We start from the raw sequence: 22,920 nt of genomic DNA on the forward strand, positions 1-22,920 counted from the left end.
TTCACTGATGAAAGGAAGGCGAACACCTGCACCCTAAAAGTGATCCCACAAAAGTGCACTCCTTATTGCCAGCCCTGCGATGTTTATTTTTACCGACAGGTGAAAATCTTCACGAAAATTGTTCAGAATGCTCCCGACTCGATGAAAGACAATAGAGAGATCGCTTCTAGGGAAGATTCGATAAAATTACATTCGCAAATCCTACATCAATTCAGCGCACCTAATTTTGAAAGCATGATTACATACGCATGGTTCGCATCGAAATTAGCGGATGAAAGAGTAATCTTTTTGAATGCAAAACAGTTGTGTTTCCCGGTATCGCTCATGAGGAAACGGTGCGCCTGCAAGACGGTTGCTTTCATAAAATGCGAGTGGTGCTGCGAAAATTTGTGCTTCGGTTGTTTCTATGATAAGTATCACCCACAATTTTGTTCTGGCACATCAATCAATGTGGACGATGAAAAATAACATTTTGTAATATTGTATGACAAAAAAATTAATAAATGAATATATCTTTATAATTTCCCACACCTTACACTGATCTTTGAAATGAAATTGAAAAATTCAAAATCGATTTTCTCAAAAACCAAGGCCCGTCCCTAAAAATCCGGATAGCCAGGTACTCAGGGTAAGTGCCTTTACAACATATTTGAAGAGCATCAAAATCCGTGATTTACAGTACGGAGGGTTCCCTTGTCAGTGAGCACTATCGAGCACTCTAATATATCTTCTGTGGATATATCGTATTTCAAATTACAGGCCGCAATGTGTATTCTGTGCATGAAAAAGTGAATCATCGGGAAAATGAAAAATGTAACAGTAAAAGTAGCGTCAGCATTAGTAAATACGGGTTCAAATGGTTCAAATGGCTCTGACCACTATGGGACTTAACATCTGAGGTCATCAGTCCCATAGAACTTAGAACTACTTAAACCTAACTAACCTAAGGACATCACACACATCCATGCCCGAGGCAGGATACGAACCTGCGACAGTAGCAGTCGCGCGGTTCAGTAAATACGGGTAATTAGAGGTTTATGACTGTAATTAGCTAAGTTGTTTAATATTTATTACTGACAAAAAAAACGCAAAATGACGCCCATATGTGCTGAAACACTAACTAGATTTGTGAAAACTATTAAAGCTACACAAATCAGCACTAAAAAACTAATGAAATTTACGTCTAGATTCGTGCGTGATATGTCTATGTGACATTACATTTATAGTTTATATGTTTTCAAAAGTCGGAGATACCTGAGTTGACTCATGTTCAGTGCGAAGCTATAAGTATAAGTGGCAATTTTCGCATGACACGCTTGGATTTCGGCACTCTGTTGGAGCAGAGTTCGCATACAGGAAGGATGTATTTGTGGCTGGAAGTCGCCTCCTGTGTGTTACCGAAATATTTTTTAAGTATTCGATCGCGACTTGTAAAAGTTTCACGTGTTACGATGGCGAGGAACTCTGAAATAATTTTACTTTGAGCGTACTTAGAAGAAATTCACATCAGTGAACGAATGGTTTGGACTTGTACATATCTGACGAGTATGGATCGCAAAGAGTTTGAAACACTGTTCAGCGTTTGTACTCTGGATAATATAAGGTTAGGCGACTTTGTCTAAACATCTAAGAACTGTTTTACAGTTAACTTTGATGGTATTTCAGTTAAAAATATCGTTAGTTCCAGATTACAGAACTTCAACTTAAAAGTGTGCTGAGGCACTCTGAAAAATTTTTGTGGATTTGCTGAAGGTTATGCGAACATGTGACGCCGATCGACCTACTTAGGTTTCCACACTCAAAAATATTATTTTAATAATAAACTATTGTGAATGGCATGAAGGGATATTTCGTTTATTTTTCTGGAATAAATTCAGTCTGTGAAAACTTCGAAGTAAACATTATTTCACCACAAATTACTGCCTGCAATTTTAATAAACTTGTGACTGCTTTCTTTTAGGGATAAATGCGATGTAAGCGTTGGTGAGCCCCTGGACAGCGAGTAAGTCAGTATTTTGAAATGTAACCACGCATTGGGAAACCCTGTTGCTAGATCGGAGGTCTACGAAATATGGAGCGGAAGCCCCTCGGTCATCTCGGGCACGCGCGCTGTCTACATGGCCCCTGCACGCCTCAGCATCGCGAGCTTTACATACTGGACTCACGACCGGACACCAGGTGGCGGTACCAGATCTGGCACAGGCTGCCACTTCTGAGTGACCTACTCAAGTCTGCACAACACGTGACAAGAAAACCGTATCACGAGTGTTCCGCCGCCGGCAGTTATAAAGGCCGGATCAGGGATTACAGGCTTCGAGAGCCTCTGCTGGCCTCCGGGTGGGTGCTACGGACCTCAGCGTCTTAGGACGCTCTCGAAACTCATCGTAGGGACCAAAGTCGCTGTTCTCAACTTTTTATTGTTACCGTGGAAGGAGACGTATGTGTGTTGTCAATAAACTCGTTGAAACTTGATCACTGTTTTGCCTGAGTTCCCGTGAGAGACACTTCAGTGCTTTTTATTCGTGCTGATTCACGTGGAGGCTTAAGAGTCGAACTTTGGTGGAAGCAACAGTGAATAACATCAACATTAGTCATTTATTATCCCCGTTAAGCAAGCAACAAGATGAACACAACATTATAAAATAAACAATTTTCCCCCAAATAATACCCCAATCCCCGTCGCAACTTGAATACTGCTTGGCAGTCTGCGATCCGTGCCAGATGAGATTGACAGAAGAAATAGGGAAGGTCCAAACAAGTGTAGCACTTTTCTCTGCATGTTCATTTAGGAAGCACGAAGGCTTCACAGACATAGTCAGCCGACTCCAGTGGAAGACGCTGCAAGAGAGGCGTTCTGCAACACTGTGTGGTTTGCTGTTAAAGCTCCGAGGGCGTACGTTCCTAGAAGAGTCAAGTTATACATTGCTTACTTCTACGTACATCTCGCGAAAAGACCATGAAGATAAAATTAGACACATTGGAGCCCACAGAAAAGCTTACTGGAAATCGTCCTTCCCTCCGAATTGGAACAGGAAAAGGCGGAAGTGACACGGATACACAAAGTACTCTCCGCCATATGCCGTAAGATGGCGTGAATAGCATAAATGTACATGCATATGGACATAAAACATCCTGTAACCTCCAGAATGAGATTTTCACTCTGCAGCGGAGTGTGCGCTGATATAAAACTTCCTGGCAAATTAAAACTTGTGTGCCGGATCGAGACTCGAACTCGGACCTTTGCCTTTCGCGGTCAAGTGCTCTACCAGCTGAGCTACCCAACCACGATTCACGCCCTGTCCTCACAGCTTTACTTCTGCCAGTACCTCGTCTCCTATTTTCCAAACTTAACAGAAGCTCTCCTGCGAACCTTGCAGAACTAGCACTCGGGGAAAGGCAAAGGTCCCGATTTCGAGTCTCAGTCCGGCACACAGTTTTAATCTGCCAGGAAGTTTCATCCCGTAACCTATTTCCAAAACACTATCCATTCCATTAATTGGTCTTCTAAGCACTTACCCACCTCTGACACAAACCTAATTTCATCAGCAGACCTCAAAGTTTTTGTTTCTCCTATCTGTATATTATTTGCTTTCTAAATTTCTACCGGAAACGACGGGCCTCAAATCGGCGGTCCGTGTCCGCCAGAGCTACCAGCGGAACTGGCCCCAAGTTCTGGCCCATCGCAGATATCTAGTCGTGTATGGCCGGCTAATATTAAGTAGAAGAAAGAGGTTTTCGTCTAATAGTCTATGTTTATTCGACAGATCTGGAAGATCACGATACTGGTGTGTTTAAGGACAATTCCCGTAAGGGATTAGGACAATAGTGTGGACGGGGAAGCCCGGAGGTAAAGGAATGGTGAAGTAAACAAAGCCAGACGGATATTTTCGTTATAGATCGTAGGTACAGAGGTTCTTCGATACAAATCTGGTAACTTGAGGCTTCTAAGTAAGACGTGAGCATATAATCGGTTCCTGTGAATAACTGTACCTTGTCCTGTTCTGATACCATCAGTGGCTTTGTGCTTAAATAATTTGTGCTTTAGTATGACTTGCATATTTTCTGCTTGAAGGCTGAAACCTGGTTCGAAACTTCCTGTTCAGTCACTAGCGTTCTAACTTGAAAGTGAGCCCTGTTGCACGTCCACAAGATCGGATGTGACCTCTGGCTGAGGCAAGAAAACAGGTTTGGCTGTGTCTTGAAACGCGCCAGGCTGTAGCCAGCCTTACGATTCATTCTGTTTACGCACATGTATTGAATCAGTAATATGAAAGGCAAATTTTGCTCTCGAGAATGTGTCCTATTTGTAACGTAGGACTTCATTCTCAAGGAGTATGGGTGACGATTTCTGAGATTACCCATTCTTTATTTTAATAAATCTTGCTGTGCTGGATCTCTGTGTAGTTGGAGGGCAGAACAGCAGAGCAGTGGCCAGGGGATGCCGTCAGGGCAGGGATGGAGGCCACGTCATCGGCAGAGAATCCAATCGCCTGCAAGCCATTGTATAGGCGAGGGATGCGGGCTGTATCGCCATCGTCCTTCAGGTGGGCCGGCGGTTTCTCTGTGTGACGGGATCACTGTTTCCTCGAACTGTCGGCGCCTGGGCTAGCACGGTGCGCCAGTCACCACCCGCACCTCTGCAAGGCCGCGGTATGTTCTATTGAGCGTCTTCAAATCGCTGCTGACCACCTGAATAGTGGGCGGTGGCGTCCAGCCGGCAGGAAGTAAAAACATGCGACTCCGGGTGCCTTGGCAAGATAAGATTGCTTCACAAGGTGGAAAGAGCAAAACTCCACGGTTAGAAGCAGCTTTGAAGCTTAACGACGCCACTCTGGGGCCCCTATTAAAACACAGTCCACGTGGACTGTAGGTGGGAAAGTATGGCTTACGACTGGTTGGTGTTAGTCAGCCCTTGCAACATCCCGAAAGAGATCAGACCATTTTGCATAACGAGTGGCCCATTTCTGAGACGAGATTTCCCAGTGGCAGAACATGAGACTTTCATTTACACTGGCTTACCAGTAGGTTTGGTGTCATCGCGATCGCAGCCGTGGAAAACACAAGTTTTTAGAGACATTAGGGATGTAAGCTTCCCCGGAGTAGGGGCGGTATTATCTTCACAGACTATTAGGAACAGAACCGTCCTCGGAGATACTTGAGGGCAGCAGCAGAGGGCAGGATCTGATGCTACGGGCATCTCATTTCGGCTCCGTTAAACTTGTGTAAGTTACGCAACAATGTGGCGAGCAGGCAACACGCTCGTGGGAGTGGGCCTGCTTTGATCTCACTTGATATTAATCGACATGCTTTGTCCTTGGCCATGACTTTGTTTTTGAGATTTCTCACATTATCATCCAACATATTTACGAAATCGATGCAATCATCTCAATCAGAACAACCTCATGATTAAATTCAATTAGACCCTACATCAACCCTAGTTACAAGAGTTATCTCCATTCTTTTAGGAGCCATACCGCTCACCGCTGCAGTTTAATGTACTTATTTCCATGAACTCAGAGTTTGGACTCCTTTCTTCTAAGGGAGAGAATTTCTTTACTTGGTTTTGTCCGATGATAACTTACATTTAACTAAACTGTCAATAAATCATAATGCTTCTAAATTCCTGTTTCATGCCAGTAGACATCTCTGCCGAATGCTACTATCATATTTATTAATTTTTTGTAAGACTGAGGGCTACAGTTCATATGTCAGGCCCATCCCTCCCTTCCATATCCTTTCACCTACATCAATACCGTACATTTGAATCGTATTGGGGTGACTTGCATATCGAGAGGGAATACTTGGTAGCCGGCCGAAGTGGCTGTGCGGTTAAAGGCGCTGCAGTCTGGAACCGCAAGACCGCTACGGTCGCAGGTTCGAATCCTGCCTCGGGCATGGATGTTTGTGATGTCCTTAGGTTAGTTAGGTTTAACTAGTTCTAAGTTCTAGGGGACTAATAACCTCAGCAGTTGAGTCCCATAGTGCTCAGAGCCATTTGAACCATTTTGAATACTTGGTACATAACAGAAGCTTGCTTAGTAAACAACAGTCATAATCCCAGTGCGTCTTGCATAGGAAATGGTGATTTTTGCCCTCGATCTTATTGTTGGGTAATCTTTTGATCGTTTTTGGTAACAGAATTGTACATGTATTGTAACATTTTCTTTTTGCAACGATTGTGTTGAGAGTGATGGTGATTGTGGAAGTATTTTAAATTCTTATAGAAATTAAGGGTAAGGTTCACGGCATATTTCGTGAAAGTGGGGACAAATTAAAATTAAGGAATGGTAACATTTCTTAATCTGATGTGTTTCTTTTAGCTCTGATGTGTCTGTACTGTGTTGTTTCATTTGCTGTTGTCCTGCATTCTTTAAATTGGAATTTTGGAGGGGTTTCTCAGTATATCCTGCGTTGATTTTTGTTGAAGTGGCGGGCGTTAAATGTGTGTCGAGGATTTTTCGCAGTTTTTGTAGTTAATGTGGCCTCATAGACAGAGGAGACATTATAGATCTCTTGGGCGAAATAATTGATTTAATATGGATATAAATCAGGGTAGTGAGGAAATGACAGTTGTCCAAGATACAGACTCATTGAACTCGCAACCAGTGGTTCAAAGCACAAGCAAACCTACAGCCAGTTCGGGAAATGACGCACGAGCTGGCTAAATGAGTAGGGAGGCTGATGACGATTTAGGAGCAATAGTGCCTCATCCAGTTGATGCAGTGATCATAATTAGTAACACATAATTAGTAACACATTCCCGTGAAATACCTGTGTGAGTGCAACTACCCCATCTTTGCTCGAACCGGCGGTATAGTGTGACCTCCAAAGGGGTGATCTTTGAGATGCTAAGAAGGATTGATTCGAAAATTGGGAACATGGATTTTAAAATTGAGGTTGGAACCTCTGCTACTAAAGAGATTCAGCAAGAGATCAGGAAGACCAGTCAGGAATTAGCAGAATTGTTTACAAGGGTTAATAAAATGTCAAAAACCCTAGAGTTAGATCCAGAAAATAAGGAACCAGTTGATAACCTGATGTGAAGACAATACGTGAATAAAAATCAACTATCAGATACAAATGCGAATCAATGTCAGAGGAGGAGAAGATTAGTGTTTAATGAAATTGCAATTAAATTCATACCATTAGCTGCTGACAGGCGTTGATATACACCAACGGGGACAATTAAAAATGTGTGCCCCGACCGGGACTCGAACCCGGGATCTCCTGCTTACATGGCAGACGCTCTATCCACCTTTTTTCATTTTGTTCGGTATTGTTCGTTGCGTTTGGTCTGGGCGGATGTCACAAAACATCCGTTCAAGTTGATCGTTGATTCCTTCACTCAGTTTTTGTTACAGAGGGCGAGCAGCCCTCTGGCCGAACACGCTGAGCTAACGTGAGGGCAAGTTTTACAGCTAAGGTGAGTTTTGAACTCGCGACCCTCCATGCAACAGTCTGGTATCATAACCACTACACCACGGTGACTGGGCTGTTTCGGACATGTCCGAAAGAACAGATGCCATCTTCATATCGTTAAGGCTAACCGGCTGATGACCTTCTTCACTGCGGATGCACACGAATTGCCTAAACTCTTACGGGACTCGGTGGATTGCTGCCGCGAGTAATGGGTATAATGGCAGGAACACTACGATTGTAATGTGTGGACTATAAGTTGAGAATGTGGGTCTCAAGGGGAGCTTGCCAGCGATAAGGCCCTGCAGTCGCTCTATCCTCTGTGCCCTCGGTGGTTCAGATGAATAGAGCGACTGCCATGTAACCGGGAGATCCCGGATTCGAGTCTTGGTCGGGGCACACATTCTTAACTGTCCCCGTTGGTGTATATCAACGCCTGTCAGCAGGTAATAGTATTGATTTAATTGTTATTTCATTCTAGAGAGCTGCACTGTCCGAAAGAACAGATGCCATCTTCATATTAGTGTTTAACATTCTGTCAACAATGAGGTCATTAGACACAGCGTACAAGCTCGGATTAGGGAAGGATGGAAGAGGAAAGCGGCTATGTCGTTTCGAAGGAACCATACTGGCATTTTCCCAAAGCGATTTACGAAAATCACGGATAACCTAAATCAGGATGGCAGGATGAGGGTTTGAATTGTCGTCGTCGCGAATGTGAGTCCAGCAATGTTAGAAGATAAGGTTCAGCAGGCATCTGTGTGCAACCACTGCGCAAGCGAAAATTACTAATCTAACTCTCATTAGAGAAGAGATTGAGGCCACATGTAGGGAATCTGGTGAAACTTGTCTGGTACTGGTGGGTGAAGCTTCAGAAGTATGGGAACATTTAGCATTTAAGTAGAACCAAGAGACCTTAAACGGGCAACAGAGAAGCATGGCAGCACTATTGTAGATGTACCCTAGCGGCGTTACGGCATGAGTAAATGAAATACTCGGTTGTCACGACGTACCCAAGAGTTCCAATAACTGTGTGCCAATTAGTAGGATGCGTGAGCACAAATGAGCCCATGATGTGCTTGCACACATGAAAGGAGTTCAGTTTTGTCAGCTGCAAGCAGTTAATGGGCAATTGTCAGATTCTAGTGGGCAAGAAATGTCAGGAGGCTTGGAGAATTTTGATTACGAACATTACCTGCCCATGAGGAAATGTCAAGTGTTCAAGGAAAATGGGAACACATTGTATCCCAAAGCTTGGCAGAAACAATTTTATCATTGTTTCCCACCGTCATGGTTGGAAATGCATTGCGTGGAGTTTATCTATGGTCAGCTGAAGACGAGACGGACTTGAGACTGCATCCAATCGCGTGACAGTGTTCGAGATATAAAGAATTTTGCGGTGACTTCTTAGCCAACTATTGATGTTAGGCACTTCAGGAAAGGCTGAAAGTCGAAATTATTACGAGGTGCGCTTTTGAGGAGCACAACTTGGTAAAATTGCTGGAAACATTGCTAAAGAAAAACCAATTTCTGGATGTGCCATACAGCACCACTGAGCTAATTCGTTTTTGCTATCAGAAGCTACCAGCACGCTTTCAGCACATCCTTGCAGGATTGACTGGTGAATACATTGAAGCCTTTCAGAATCTACTGCAAGAACTCGAATTCGTGCAGCAGGGCGACTGTATTTGCCAATGGCAATATTAATCAGGGTGCAGTTCTGTGGATCTGCAGAGACCGCATTAAGATTGGAGGAACGAAAGCGCAGGAGTTGACGGAGTGTGGCAATGCCAGACAGCCTCACCTGCTCTGTAACGGATGAAAAGGCTTGCAACATCTTAATAATAACAATTATAGATTCAGGTCTCGGGAAAATAATCACAGATCACCAGGTCAAGTCATGGAGATCGTTGAGGTTTGGCCACCAGTCCTACGACTGACCCCAGTTGCTGGCTTGTCATTGCAACACTGAGAATGGGGTCGCATAGGCCACTCAGAGAATACACCTGTGCCAGATCTCGAAATAACTGACTTCACTGGCACACAAGTCCAAAGTCACACAAATGCTGTGGTAACCATCAATTAAGCAAATTTAAGGCTTCATGGAATAGATGTGTTAAAATTAAGCGACAAGCGTTTTCGGTTTCTGACTATGTGTGGGTAGGCTACTGAGAATAAATTAGTTGAGAAAGATCTATCGATTGTATTTGTGCATAGTTAATTGAATTCAAGGTTTGGGATGTATCTAGAAAGGTGAACGTCCTCCGTGGTGAATGAGGTGGCGTTTTGTCTCAAGTACTTTTGGCTAATTTGTGAAGCTGCTGTTCGCTAAAGTTTTTTAACTAAATTTGCATTGAGGTTCAGCCTCCAGAGATGTTGAGACGTGCTGGGGATAATTTGCACGCAGTGTCAATGTACGCAGAGAAAACATTAGGTATTGTTTATTTGCACAAGGTTCTGTCCTAATTTCTTAGATAGATTGTCCTATTTTATGAGATAGATTGTCACCCAAGTACAGTCAGTCATGTTGTAGTGAGTAGAAGGTGAAAACGTGAAGTGGTGTTAGGGGTAGAACGTCTAGTGTTTATGGTAACTATCGTACAGAGTAGTCTTTGCTGACACAGTCACTTTGGGTTTTCGATCTTGTCACGTGATGTGCACTTATTATTAGATTTCTGTTTGTCTTATGTTCATACGCCCACACTACAAAACGTTTGTGGTTGATTACAGAGTTGTGTTGATTTTTGTTCTAGGCCTAGGTATGTGAGAATCGCATTTTGTTGATGTTGTTGTATTTTGTGTTTTAGTCTCATAGTCAGTGAGAAGATGATAAGCAGGAAAGCTACCTGACATGTTTTAGTGAAGTCGGAGTCGCAGATGTGGGAGAAAGTCAACATGTTTCTGTTCGTTAATAGTAGATAGAAGCGATCCACCATGTAAGGAAGAACAGAAGGTGAGCCAAGGGTACTGTTGGGGCCACATGTAGTATGCGTTGCTTCATGCAGTGGAGAATGGCAAAACAGAGGCACGGTGGCGACCGAGGCGTTGCGAAGTAGGCAGGCACAGATAGCCTTGCTGACAGCAGCAGTCCACCAACAGACTGACGCAAGGACGCACACAGACCGAACGCCGAGCGAAGCCTGGAGAGTGCTGAGTAAGGGGAAGTGAGGCCAGCATACTAAGTTACGCTGCAATATACTGCGGGAGTAATAACAAAAAGCTACCACCTAAGGTAAAAAACGTCCTCCTGCCGGATATAAATAGTGGAGCGCAGGCAACAACAGACAGAAGCCATTAGGAAGCAGTTTGGATCTGAGGACGGACGTGGTCCGTGTCCGAATGTTCAATCTTTGTAGGTGACGATTCCGGAAGTCTGTTCCAGCTTGTAGGAGTCATCCGTTCACTACCAGATGTCAACTTCAGCTCTGGAGGTCGGCCTGAGTTCGGTCGGTACCATGGCTGACTAACTACAACGAGAACTTCCAGCAGGACCGGCCGCAGCGCGGTCTCGGTCACAGGCGCCGCTGGGGGCTGACGCCCGGACTTCACGGGAACCGGCCCCACGGCGCGTCGTCCGTCCATGACGGGACCTCGTGGACATCGCGACTGATGGCTTCCCAGCCGCCGGTGCAGCAGGCGTCGGCAGCTGACCTCACGGCGACGCGGCTCCGTGGGCTTGCCGTACTGGGGCGACGAGTTCATCCAAATTCTAAACCACAGGGCATCCTGGCTTCAGCGGAGCACTGGTGGCCTGAGGCTCCCGAGTGCGATCAGCGGCGCGCGTTGCGCGCATTGTCGGAGAATCTACACAGCAGCAGCAAGGCGGAGGGATCCGTAGGGCTGGGCAGCGACGCCGAGGGTGAAATTGTAAAGAAAGTTCAATAAATAATTGTAAAACCCCACGCCATCTCAGTCTTTGGCGCAGCCACTGTGTCTGCTGCTAACAAGTGTTGCAGAAGTCGTGACAGTACGTTAAGAGATGAAAAGCCGACAGTGAAGTGAGAGGTTAGAGGGTATGGTAACTTTGCTTAATATATAGAAAAAATTGATTTCCCGGCTTGTTGATTGGTCTTTATTTTGAGACCAAGTTTTTGAATTGTTAACAGGGATATGATCTCTGTGTAGTTACAGAGCAGAACAGCAGAGCAGTGGGCGGGGGAAGCCATTAGGACAGGGCTGGAGGCCAGGTCAGCGCTTGGGGAACCAGTTGCCCACTGCATCTCCGAGGGACCACATTATTTTCTACAGACCATCTCAAACTGCTATTGACCATCCGCATAGTGGGTAGGGGCATCAAATCGGTAGGTGGTAAAAGCATGCGACTATAGGCGTCATGGCAAGATAATATTGCTTCGTAAAGTAGAAAGAGCAAAACTCCACCGTTAGGAACAGCTTTGAAACTTGCGATGGCTCAGTGGGGCCACACAGTCCACGTGGAGTGCAGGTGGCAAAGTAAGGCTGAGTTACGATTGGTTGCTGTTTGCAAATTATGGAAATGATAGCTTACCATTCCTCGGCGCTTACAGCTTCGCGAAACAATCAGACTATTTTGAATATTAAGCGTCCCATTTTTGGGACGAGAGTTCCCATTGTCAAAGCTTGAAACGTTCATTTAGATTGGATTACGAGGATTTTCGTGGGCATCACGAGAGCAGAGGCGGCGAGCGCAAGTTTTTAGAGACATTAGGGACAGAGGTTTCCTCAGATCAGGGACGGAGTGGTCTTCAGAGTCTGTTATGGGCGGAACTGTCTTGGAAGACACTTGAGGAGGAGTCAACAGAGGGCAGAGACTGATGCAACACTCACTTAGCAGACGATTACGCGCTGCCACTTCATCTCACCTCGGCTCCGCATAAGATGTGTAAGCTACGCAGCAATGTGATAGGCAAACAACACTCACGAGAGAACAGCCGCACTTTGGTCTCACCTGCTATTAATCGTCAGGCTTTGTCCTTGGCCTCTTGGCCAAGACTTTGTTGTTGGGATTTCTCTCATGCTCAGCCACCACACTTCCAAATGGATGCAATTATCAGCACGACCCAATGACTAAATTCAATTAGACTTTCCATCAGGCCTTGTTACAAAAGTAATCTCCATTTCTTTAGGAGCCGTACCGCTCACCCTTGCAGTTTAACGTACTTATTTCCATGAATTCAGGCCCTGAACACCTTTCGTCTAAGAGAGAGAGTTTCTGTATTTTGTTTTCTCCGATGATAACCGAAATTCAACTAAATTGTCAATAAATCATCATTTTTGTGAATTTCTGTTTAATTCTAGTAGACATATGTGTCCGATTCTACTCTTACATTAATTAATTTCTTGTAATACTCACAGCTACGTTTCACATTCAGGGCCATCCTTCCCTCCTATTCCCTTTAGCTGACATCATTACCATATACTTGAATGATTTGACGATTTGCATATAGAGAAGGGATACTCGGTGCACATCAGAGGCTCGTTTAGTAAAGAATAGCCAAACTCCTGTCACGTTGCGTGGCCTCCACAACCATAGGAGTGTAGTTTAGTTGTAAACTAACGTACCTTGTATAATTAGCTTCATTTGCTAATGTTTAGAAGGGGACAACGTAAAAAAATGGAAAGTTACTTTTACTAACGCATGCTCAAATGTGTGTCTAATCTGGTAGAATGTGTGATAACGTGGGTAGAAAATAAGTGCGGTATTACTAGAATACTTTTCTCACTCCTTTCCACTCCTATTCTAGACAGGTTTAATTGTAAACACAATTATATAAATAGTGAATCGACTTGTGTGTACTACACTCTGCGGGGGGGGGGGGGGGGGGGGAGGATAAGCCGTTCAATATTCTCAGCTCATTGGTCTACTGAGGAGGCGACCAATGGAGACCTTGACGTGCACCGCTGAGTGGGACAGAGTGTTGTCGAATTCAGCTGGTGCCTGCGATGTTGGGTCACCCTGTCAAAGAAGAAGAGCTCAGTTGACAAGGGGTAACTGTCCCAAACTGATTGTGAGTCGCTATGACGCAGGAATGACATCACTACTCACTGACCATCACTGGATGTAAATAATATCGTGAAGTTTTGTGTCTGGACACTCCAATTTTGTCACCAATCGTCAGGCCTGTTACATACAGCAGACGTGATAATCAATATAATAAGAAGAAAACAAGATGTCAAACTGTATTACGCTACTAGTCGATAAGATGCTTAGTCTGATGCCTGCCTGGATGGTCTGATTGGGACCCCGACTATTATGTTTGTCACATTTTGCGGACACTTGAGTGGGGGTACACCCATCAACTGCGTGTCAGATCACGCCGATCTGACTAACTGGTTCCGGCGTTTGGTAGTCACCAACATGACGGAGGGTTCATGCAGAGAATGCGACCTGGGCTACATCGAGGGTACTTCAGAGACGAGACTGGAGATGACTGGCACGATTACTGTTGGGCACTTTCCTATCATAGAGAATCCCAAATGCAGTGGGTCGTATGTCGTTGTGCTGTGTGTGATATATAAGTCAAAAGAGGCCGCGCTGAGTTGTGAGTACATCAGTGTAGATGTTGGTCATGTCGTTTTCTGGTTCATGTGTTCTATACCTTTGCCTCAATGAATGATGTGTCGAGGTTGTCATCACATAGTACACGTTATACAGTACTGTCGTGTACATATTTTAACAAATATCAAAGTCTCCATTTTGTCACTCCTTCGGGCATTACTATTGGCATTACGACTATGTTTTGTACTGATGACAATTTTTGTCCTGTCTTTTAAGTCAAAAATTATTTTCTTGACTAGGGATGAGGGAAACGTTCACGTGTTTTGGATTGTTTTCTAGGTCAACTAGCCTATTCTTGTTCCCTTCAATTCCAATCAGAATGAGATTTTCATGTAGGGGCACAGCTGACTTAATTCCATGTCAAACATTATTTTCAATTAATCTGGAGTTAAGTATGTCTCTTTTCCACTGTTGTTTTGTGTGTATTGTAGTCACGAAGCTTTTGAGAGTAGTACACCTCTTTTATGGTCCTGTCGTGTCATCCTTGTATCGCGCTATTTAACAAGAGATAGTGACATTTACCTTGAAGCAGTTTTATGACGTTTTTTTCTTTCGTATTATGTTCAGTATGTTATTGTATGCATCTGACGTCAAACATTATTCTCTTTAATGCATACAAAACCTCAAATATACGTTTAGTTTTGTATTTATATTGTAGATTTTTCTTTTCTATTTATGTCAGTGTTTGGAATCCCATGTCAAACACGATTTGCCACCAATATAACAACCTCAGGCAGACGTCGGTATTGTTTTGCCTTGTTTACCGTTCATTTACGCACACATACGTTCGTTTGGAAACATGAAGAAAATTTCTCAGACTGACTTACTATTACAAAGTCATCCTCCACCATTTTATTGCCAGAAGAAACAGTCAATCAAAGATAATTGTTAGCCACTTCTATTTTGATTTCCGAAACGCGCCCGGCGCTGTCTAGAGTGTGCTATGCTAACATGCTTTACACCGAGGACGATACTAAAAGACTTCTGGAAGGAAGATGGGACTTGCAAGAGTTGTATTTCACCCAGTATCCTTTATTTCTCACTCTATTCTGACCGCAGTTACGTGAGAGTGTATTGGTGATTAGAAGTTAACACATCGTGGTGACAGGGGAAGGAAAAATACACTAGGGGGGGAAACGACGGTTTGATTTTTCAAATGGTAATGGAAACTTATCCCAGGCCGAAACCTTACCTAACTTTGAGCATCACAAATACGCGCCTTGTGTGAGAAATACGGTGAAATTTAATGAAAATCTCTCGCCTCCTCCAGAGTTACTTTGGAAGTGAGAAAGAAGCCTTTGGATGAGGGAAACGACAAAACACGGGAGCTCCAGGGAGAGAATCATTGGCATGTTCGTACTCTAACGAAAATTCGTCCCCACCACTTGATAGAGAGAGCCAGGTTTGGAAATTAGAAGAAAATGAGGGGCGGGAAAGAGACGGAAAAATGCTTGGTGTGTTTCAGACCCTCCGGTCGTCTCTTCGCACTCTACCTGTGGCCGAGCGCTGTTCTGGGAAAGACGAGGAAAAGAGTTGTGAAAGAGGCAGAGGTCCGCAGAACTGTAACGATTGTAATGACTGGACATTTCAAAATCTAACGAGTTGTCCCCTCTCCCTTTGGATGCAAGATTAACACTTGTGAAAGAATGGGGATGATGGACGAGAGAGCAAGATTCACACGAGGGTAGAAAAGTTGCGTCATTCAAATGTAACGCATTTTTGTTTTCCCCAGTCCTAATGACCGCGAAATAACCTGATTTGGGCCAATAATTCTCGGACTGACGGGGAGTGCCGGTGTACATCAAGGGTGTAGCAAGTCTGAGCACTGACGGATCCCCGAGACGAAGAACGAAGTCCGGCTGTTGGTGGCTGCTGCACGTGTGCCTTCTTAAGTGGATGAAGTCTTCCGTGGTTCTCCGTAAGTCGGTATTTGTGTGATGTTAGGTCACGTTCTGTAGCTTTCGTGTTTTGCTCACTTGTTTTGGTCATATCTTTGACACGATAGTGGCTATTCTTACGTATTAAACGGTGGCGTTGTTCAACAATGCCGCCCAGTATTCTTTGTTCACACTGTCACCAGTGTTTGAAACAGTAGTCTGTAGTTAACAGAGCATAATTCTCGGGTGTGTCTACAAGCTGTCTACGAGAACCACCATTGTCCCCTCTCACACATAACGCCCTGGTTATTTTCTCTACACATGAGTGTAGTTCCATGTCTATACAGAATTAATGAGTTGGGGGACCACAGCTTGCTGTCTAACGTATCACTAATCATTCATTGTCGGTAACCTTGTCCTGGGGTTGTTCATGATTTGACTACTAATTAACCACAAATGCCATTTACGATGCTGAAGCAGCACGACATTCTCCTTCAAGCCATCTTTCGCCATCTGCACGTGAGAAGACATTTCCGTTGCGCGAGAATTAGATTGTTACTACCTGGGCCGCGATTTAATCGTTCATCCTAATTTCTAAATCAGCAATGAAGGAATGTGGTCTGGAGTAGCGTACAAAAATCAATATTCCATTAGAACTACTTTAAAGCCATTACCTGCTCGACTGAAGTATTTTCAGTTTAGTTTTCCTACTAGTATGGGTATTAGGGGTACAGTAGTAGATTTTAAATGCTATCATCTTTTCTGATCGCGATGCATACATAACCACTATAAAAATGGAGCAACACGATTGTGGAAACTTCAAGACACACGTCTGTAAGACAAAGAATGGCATGCTGCTTTGCAGAGGATTTGAACAAAATATGAAAATACTCTTAGATGATGAAATTCATGCGACAGCGACGTGCTCATAAACAGATGGTAGTAGTGTTGCGTACTCAAGGTATAAAATGGCAGTGAACTGGCGGAGCTGTCATTTGTGATCAGGTGGTCCATTTGAAAAGGTTTCCGACTTGATTATGGCCATACGACGGGTATTAACATACTCTGAATACAGAATGGTAATTGGAGCTAAGCGCAGGGGGCATTCCATTTCGGAAATCGTTAGGGAATTCGATATTCCGAGACCCACAGTGTCAAGGGTGTGCCGGGAATAAAAAATTTTAGGCAATATCTCTCACAACGGCTACTTTCACTTAACGTTTGCGTAGAGTTGTCGGCGCTAACAGACAAGCAACACTGCATCAAATAACCGCAGAAACCAATGTGGTACATACAACGAACGTATCCGCTAGGACAGTGTGGCGAAATTTGGCGTTAATGGACTATGGCAGCAACCTGCCGACGCGAGTGCCTTTGCTAACAGCACGGCATCGTCTTTAGTGCCTCACCTGAGCTCATGAGCATCCGGTTGGACCCCAGACGACTGGAAAACGGTGGTCTGCTCAGATGAGTACCGACTTCAGTTGGTAAGAGCTGATGGTTAGGTTCGAGTGTCGTGCAGACACCATGAACACATGTACCCAAGTCGTCAACAAGGCACTGTGCAAGCTGGTGGTAGCTTTTTAATGGTGTGGGCTGTGTTTACATGGAATGGACTGGTCCTCTGGTCCAATTGAACATATCATTGACTGGAAATGATTATGTTCGGCTACCTGAAGACCATTTGTAACCATTCATGGACTTTCTGTTCCCAAACAATGATGGAATTTTTGTGGATGAAAATGAACCATGTCACCAGGCCACAATTGTTTGCGATTGGTTTTAAGAACTTTCTGGAGAATTCGAGAGAATGATTTGGCCACCCAAATCACCTGACATGAATCCTATCCAACATTTATGGTACATAATCGAGAAGTCAGTTCGTGCACAAATTCCTGCACTGGCAATACTTTCTCAACTATAAACGGCTGTGGGGGCAGCATGGCTCAATAATTTTGCAGGGAACTTCCAACGACTTGTTGAGTCCATGCCACGGCGAGTTACAGCAGTAGGCAGGGCAAAAGAATATCCGACACGACATTAGGAGATTAATTCAGCAATAGAGTGGTAGTTGAAATACGCAAAACCGAAAATAAGATGAAAGCTAATGTCGTGCTGTAGAGGCAAAAATTTATGACGCAGAAAGATGGTGGAGCTCTACTTCAAACGCATCAGAGACATTAAATGCCTCAGACGAACGAATAATAGAAAACTACACTGGCCCAGTCACATTAAAGTGACCACCGCCGGTGTCCGACGCCAACGTGCAACAATCACTCACAGACGGCAGGTGCCAGCACTAGCAGCAGAAGGCATACAATGCGTCTCGGGGAAACACGGAAAACCGTGCAGTCGTTCTTCTAATACGGAAACGGCGTGATTTATCTGACGTCCAATAGGGAATGATCATTGGCTTTCGGGTCAAATGGAAACATTTCAGCAGCGATTAAATTTTTAAACTTGTGCCTGCTGCCATGGTTAAAACATACCGTGTATGGCGAAATGGCGTATCCAAAAAAGGTGCCGAAGCAACTGTGGAGCACCATGGACCATAGACGACAAAGGTGAACGGTGGCTAAAGAGACGTGTCAGTCGAATATACGTGAACTGTTGTTCAAGTGCCCATATTGACCAAGAGGCTACCAACAGCGTCCGATCATCGACCGGTTAGCGAACGTTGCTGCGTGTCTGCCACAGCAGCAGACACCTAGTTCATGCACCCATGCCGACTACCGTCCATCAATGCTGAAGGTTGGAAATTAGACGCCAGTAGCGCTACTGGATGTCCACCGATTTACTACAGATGAATCACTTATTAGGCTCCATCAGATAGATGGCCATTGGTGAGTACAGCGTGAAACGTCTGAAATCAATGGGTTCAGGCTGGGAGAGGGCGCGTTATGGTCTGGAGAAAATCTTTGTGAAATTTCCTGAGTGTTCTCGTTATTCTGCAAAGCCAATAGATCAATACAAGTATGCATATCTTCTTGGGGACCACGTCCACTCCAACATGCACATCGTTTTTTCTCAGCTTGATGGCATCTACCAGCAGGACAATACAACATGTCACACGGCTCGCAGTTTCCAGTAGTGGTTGGAAGAGCACCAGGATGAGTTTACCGTACTCCCCTGGGCAGGCTACTACCCGCATTTAAACCCAGTAGAGAATCTGGGATCACCTCGATCAGACTGTTCGCGTCATGGAACGTCAACCGAGAAACCTAGCGCAGCTGACCAAGGCAGTGGTGTCGTCATGATACGGCAAGTGAAAGAGAGAGAGAGGGAGCGTAAGAGAGAGAGAGAGAGAGAAAGAGAGAGAGAGAGAGAGAGTGAGACGGATGTAAGTGTTTATGATAAACTCCTTTCCTAGAAAACTTCCTTCCTTCATACCTTCTCTGTGTTACCACAGATGACGTGTCACTGATCTCATTTGTACTACATACATCAAAAAAAGTTTTGCATCACCCCAGTTCCCAGAACTCCTGATGATAGACGTTGTACCCTTTGACTGGTCAGAGATGTCACTAAACCCACCCAAAGATGTCAACAACCTTACATGATTAGCGCCTGTTAGGCGGAGTGGGTCCAACAGCCGATCAGTTCTAGTCACTCCTTCAGGAAGGAGGTACATGGCTCATCTTGTCTGTAATTCAACCATGCCCAGACGGTCAATTTCGCAATTCGATCGCGTCTGCCTTTTTACTTTGTGCCAGGAAGGGCTGTCGGCAAGAGAAGTGTCCAGGCGTCTTGGAGTGAACCAAAGCGATGTTGTCTGGACATGGAGGAGATACCGGCCGGCCGGTGTGGCCGAGGGGTTCTAGGCGCTGCAGTCTAGAACCGTGCGACCGCTACGGTCGCAGGTTCGAATCCTGCCTCGGGCATGGATGTTTGTAATGTCCTTAGGTTAATAGGTTTCAGTAGTTTTAAGTTCTAGAGGACTGATGACCTCAGAAGTTAAGTCCCATAGTGCTCAGAGCCATTTGAGGTCCATATTCGCAACCACGACACCATTTAGTGCGGTACAGATGGGCTCAACAACATGCTCAACAACATGCTCAGGATTGGCACCACGTACTCTTCGCCGATGAGTGTCGCATACGCCTTCAACAAGACAATCGTCGGAGACGTGTTTGGAGGCAACCTGGTCAGCTGAACGCCTTTGACACACTGTCCAGAGTGTGCAGCAAAATGGAGATTTCCTGACGTTTTGGGGTGGCAATATGTGGGGCCGACGTACGCCGCTGGTGGTCATGGAAGGCGCCGTAAAGGCTGTACGATACGTGAATGCCATCCTCCAGCCGATAGCGCAACCATATCGGCAGCATATTGGCGACAAATTGGTCTTCAGGGACGACAATCCGCGCCCCCATCCCGCACATCTTGTGAATGACTTCCCCCAGGATATGACATCGCTCGACTAGAGTGGCCAGCGTGTTCTCCAGACATGAATCCCATCGAACATGCCTAAGATAGATTGAAAAGGGCTGTTTATGGACGACGTGATTTACCAACCACTCTGAGGGATCTACGCCGAATACTCGTTGGGGAGTGGGACGATCTGGACCAAGAGTGCCTTGATGGACTTGTGGATAGTATGCTACGACGAATACAGGCATGCATCAATGCAAGAGGACGTGCTACCGGGTATTAGAGGTACTGGTGTGTACATCAGTCTCGACCACCACCACTGAAGATCTCGCTGTATGGTGATACATGTGAGGTAACTGGCGATTTGTGGCGCCCCAGAAATATTATATGTTCGGAGTGGGGGCGGCCGCTCAGCCAGCAGTGGTCCGGCAGCAAACACGTGGTGCCATACATTAGTCGGACGAGAGGAGTAGCCCCATCGCATGGTCCAGTTGCGTGGCTGGGAATTCCATGTTGACACTGTGACGATGACGGTGCTTTGTGTCGATGAAGGAGATTTCTATGCCGGGAATGCCAAAGATGGCGGACTTTGTGAAACCTTAATGGCAGACATTTCACAGTTCATATAGGAATTAATAGTAGCCAGAGGAATCATGATACCTCAAAAAGAAACATGCACATTACCATTATTTGCACGACGATTCTGATGGTGTAATCAGATTTTCAATGTCTTTATTTGTTTAAAGTGTAGTATCTGACTGTAAATTAGACAAGTAACACCTAGCAACGAATTTCCAAAATGTAAACGCTTCATCCGATTTCGTCAATCGACGTGTCTTTAGAAAGCTATTAGTGTAAACCTAAATTGTTATAAATTACAGGCATGTAACTCGAATAGTACATGAGTTACAGGAGGTCACAATGGTCGATTATATCGATCGCGTCAGGCCATAAGCACTCCACAGTTACACGAAAAAACGGTTGAAGCATGCTTATAAATATACTTATTCATCTATGTCTTTGTTTATATCAGATATATACTGTTCATGAAGAAATTGGTTCAAAACTGGCTTTGAGCACTATGGGACTAAGCTGCTGAGGTCATCAGTCCCCTAGAACTTAGAACTACTTAAACCTAACTAACACACATCTATGCCCGAGGCAGGATTCGAACCTGCGACCGTAGCGGTCGCGCGGTTCCAGACTGTAGCGCCTAGAACCGCTCGGCCACACCGGCCGTCGAAGAAATTGGATAAATATTTACTGTCTCTTAGAAAGCACAGAGACATTAGGCTACTGGCCTACCTTTTGTTCTATTCCTTTGATATATGTTTATTTAATTTGTTTATGTACCTAATCACGTGTGTTAGAGCGTGTTTATGGTCTAGCCGTAGGAATATTTATTTAATTTTTGGTTTTTAAATGTAAAACCAGTATTTCGAACGTGTTTCATTATGTTTGTGACTGTGCGTTGGCTTGAGACAGGGCGGGAGCGCTCTAGACAATCACAGCGATGGTTGCAAAAAGGACACGTGGAGATACGGTATGGAAGTGGGGGAGGAGGATCGTTTCGAGAGAGGACACGAGGGTAGTTCTGGCAGTTCGGGAGAGTACGGCACTGGACACAGGACTGAGTGCTGGACGCGGACAGTACAGCACGACGGACGCACAGTCGGCGGAAAGACTTGGACAGTGGAGCAATTTGCCCGTGGTCGCGGAGGATAGAAATATTTCGTAGTGCCGACCTGTGCTCTTGTGTGATTTCCGTGGCTTCCGCAGGGAAGACGTAGTGTGCGTTTAGAAGTGAATATCTCGCGAGCTATGTTGCTCATAACTAATTACGTGCGGTAGGAATCTATTGTTTCCCTGTTATTCAACTTATATTTTATTTTATTGCTGGACCATCGACACCAATAAGTGTTTTGCAGAAATATACCGCATTCTCAAAAGTACTTCTGCTATCGTACTCATCATTGTCGTTAAGATAGTACCTGCAGATTTTATTTAATTGCAATCATTCATTTATAAATTTATATGTTACATTCATAATTCGCAATTGCCGTGTGATAGAAGCCTTCGATCATTCGATTCATGTGTGTATTCTTATCGTATGCTGTAGACTCAGCAGTATTTGGCCTGTAAAATGGCAACTACTTGTCCCAGCCCCTAGACAACGAAACGAGCCAAAACTTTTATGAATTCAACTCTGAGTCTGCGTAGTCGTTTTGAAAGCCCGCATACAACATGCAATGTGTGGTTTTCATGAGCAATAAGAAGGCGGAAATGATGTCTATGTTGATCTCTATTCCAATTTTCTGTACAGGTTCCGGAACTCTTGGAACCGAGGTGATGCAGAACTTTCTTTGATGTGTGTGAAATGCAGTACACGCGAGGTGCCTAGTTGCTTCCACCGTTCTGAATGGAATGCATAAGTTCTGAATAATGTTCACCATCCTCGAGTCTTCTATAATTGTTGTCACCTGCACAGAAAACAGCACGTAGGTCATGAAACAGTTAGCTTCAGGCTGTAACAACCTGATAGCTAGGAACAGATGTTGTGTAATAATTGAAATTTGAACGGGTTTATTTAAACTGGATGCCACTCGCCTTTTATTAGCAGAATACGCGAAAATGAACAATTATAGTCCATTTTATGAATCACGAATGATTTCCAATGTTCACATTTCGACAGAGAATAAACAAAATAGTTAACTGAGTGTT

This window comes from Schistocerca cancellata, chromosome 4, assembly GCF_023864275.1.
Source record: "Schistocerca cancellata isolate TAMUIC-IGC-003103 chromosome 4, iqSchCanc2.1, whole genome shotgun sequence".
NCBI classification, from domain to species: domain Eukaryota; kingdom Metazoa; phylum Arthropoda; class Insecta; order Orthoptera; family Acrididae; genus Schistocerca; species Schistocerca cancellata.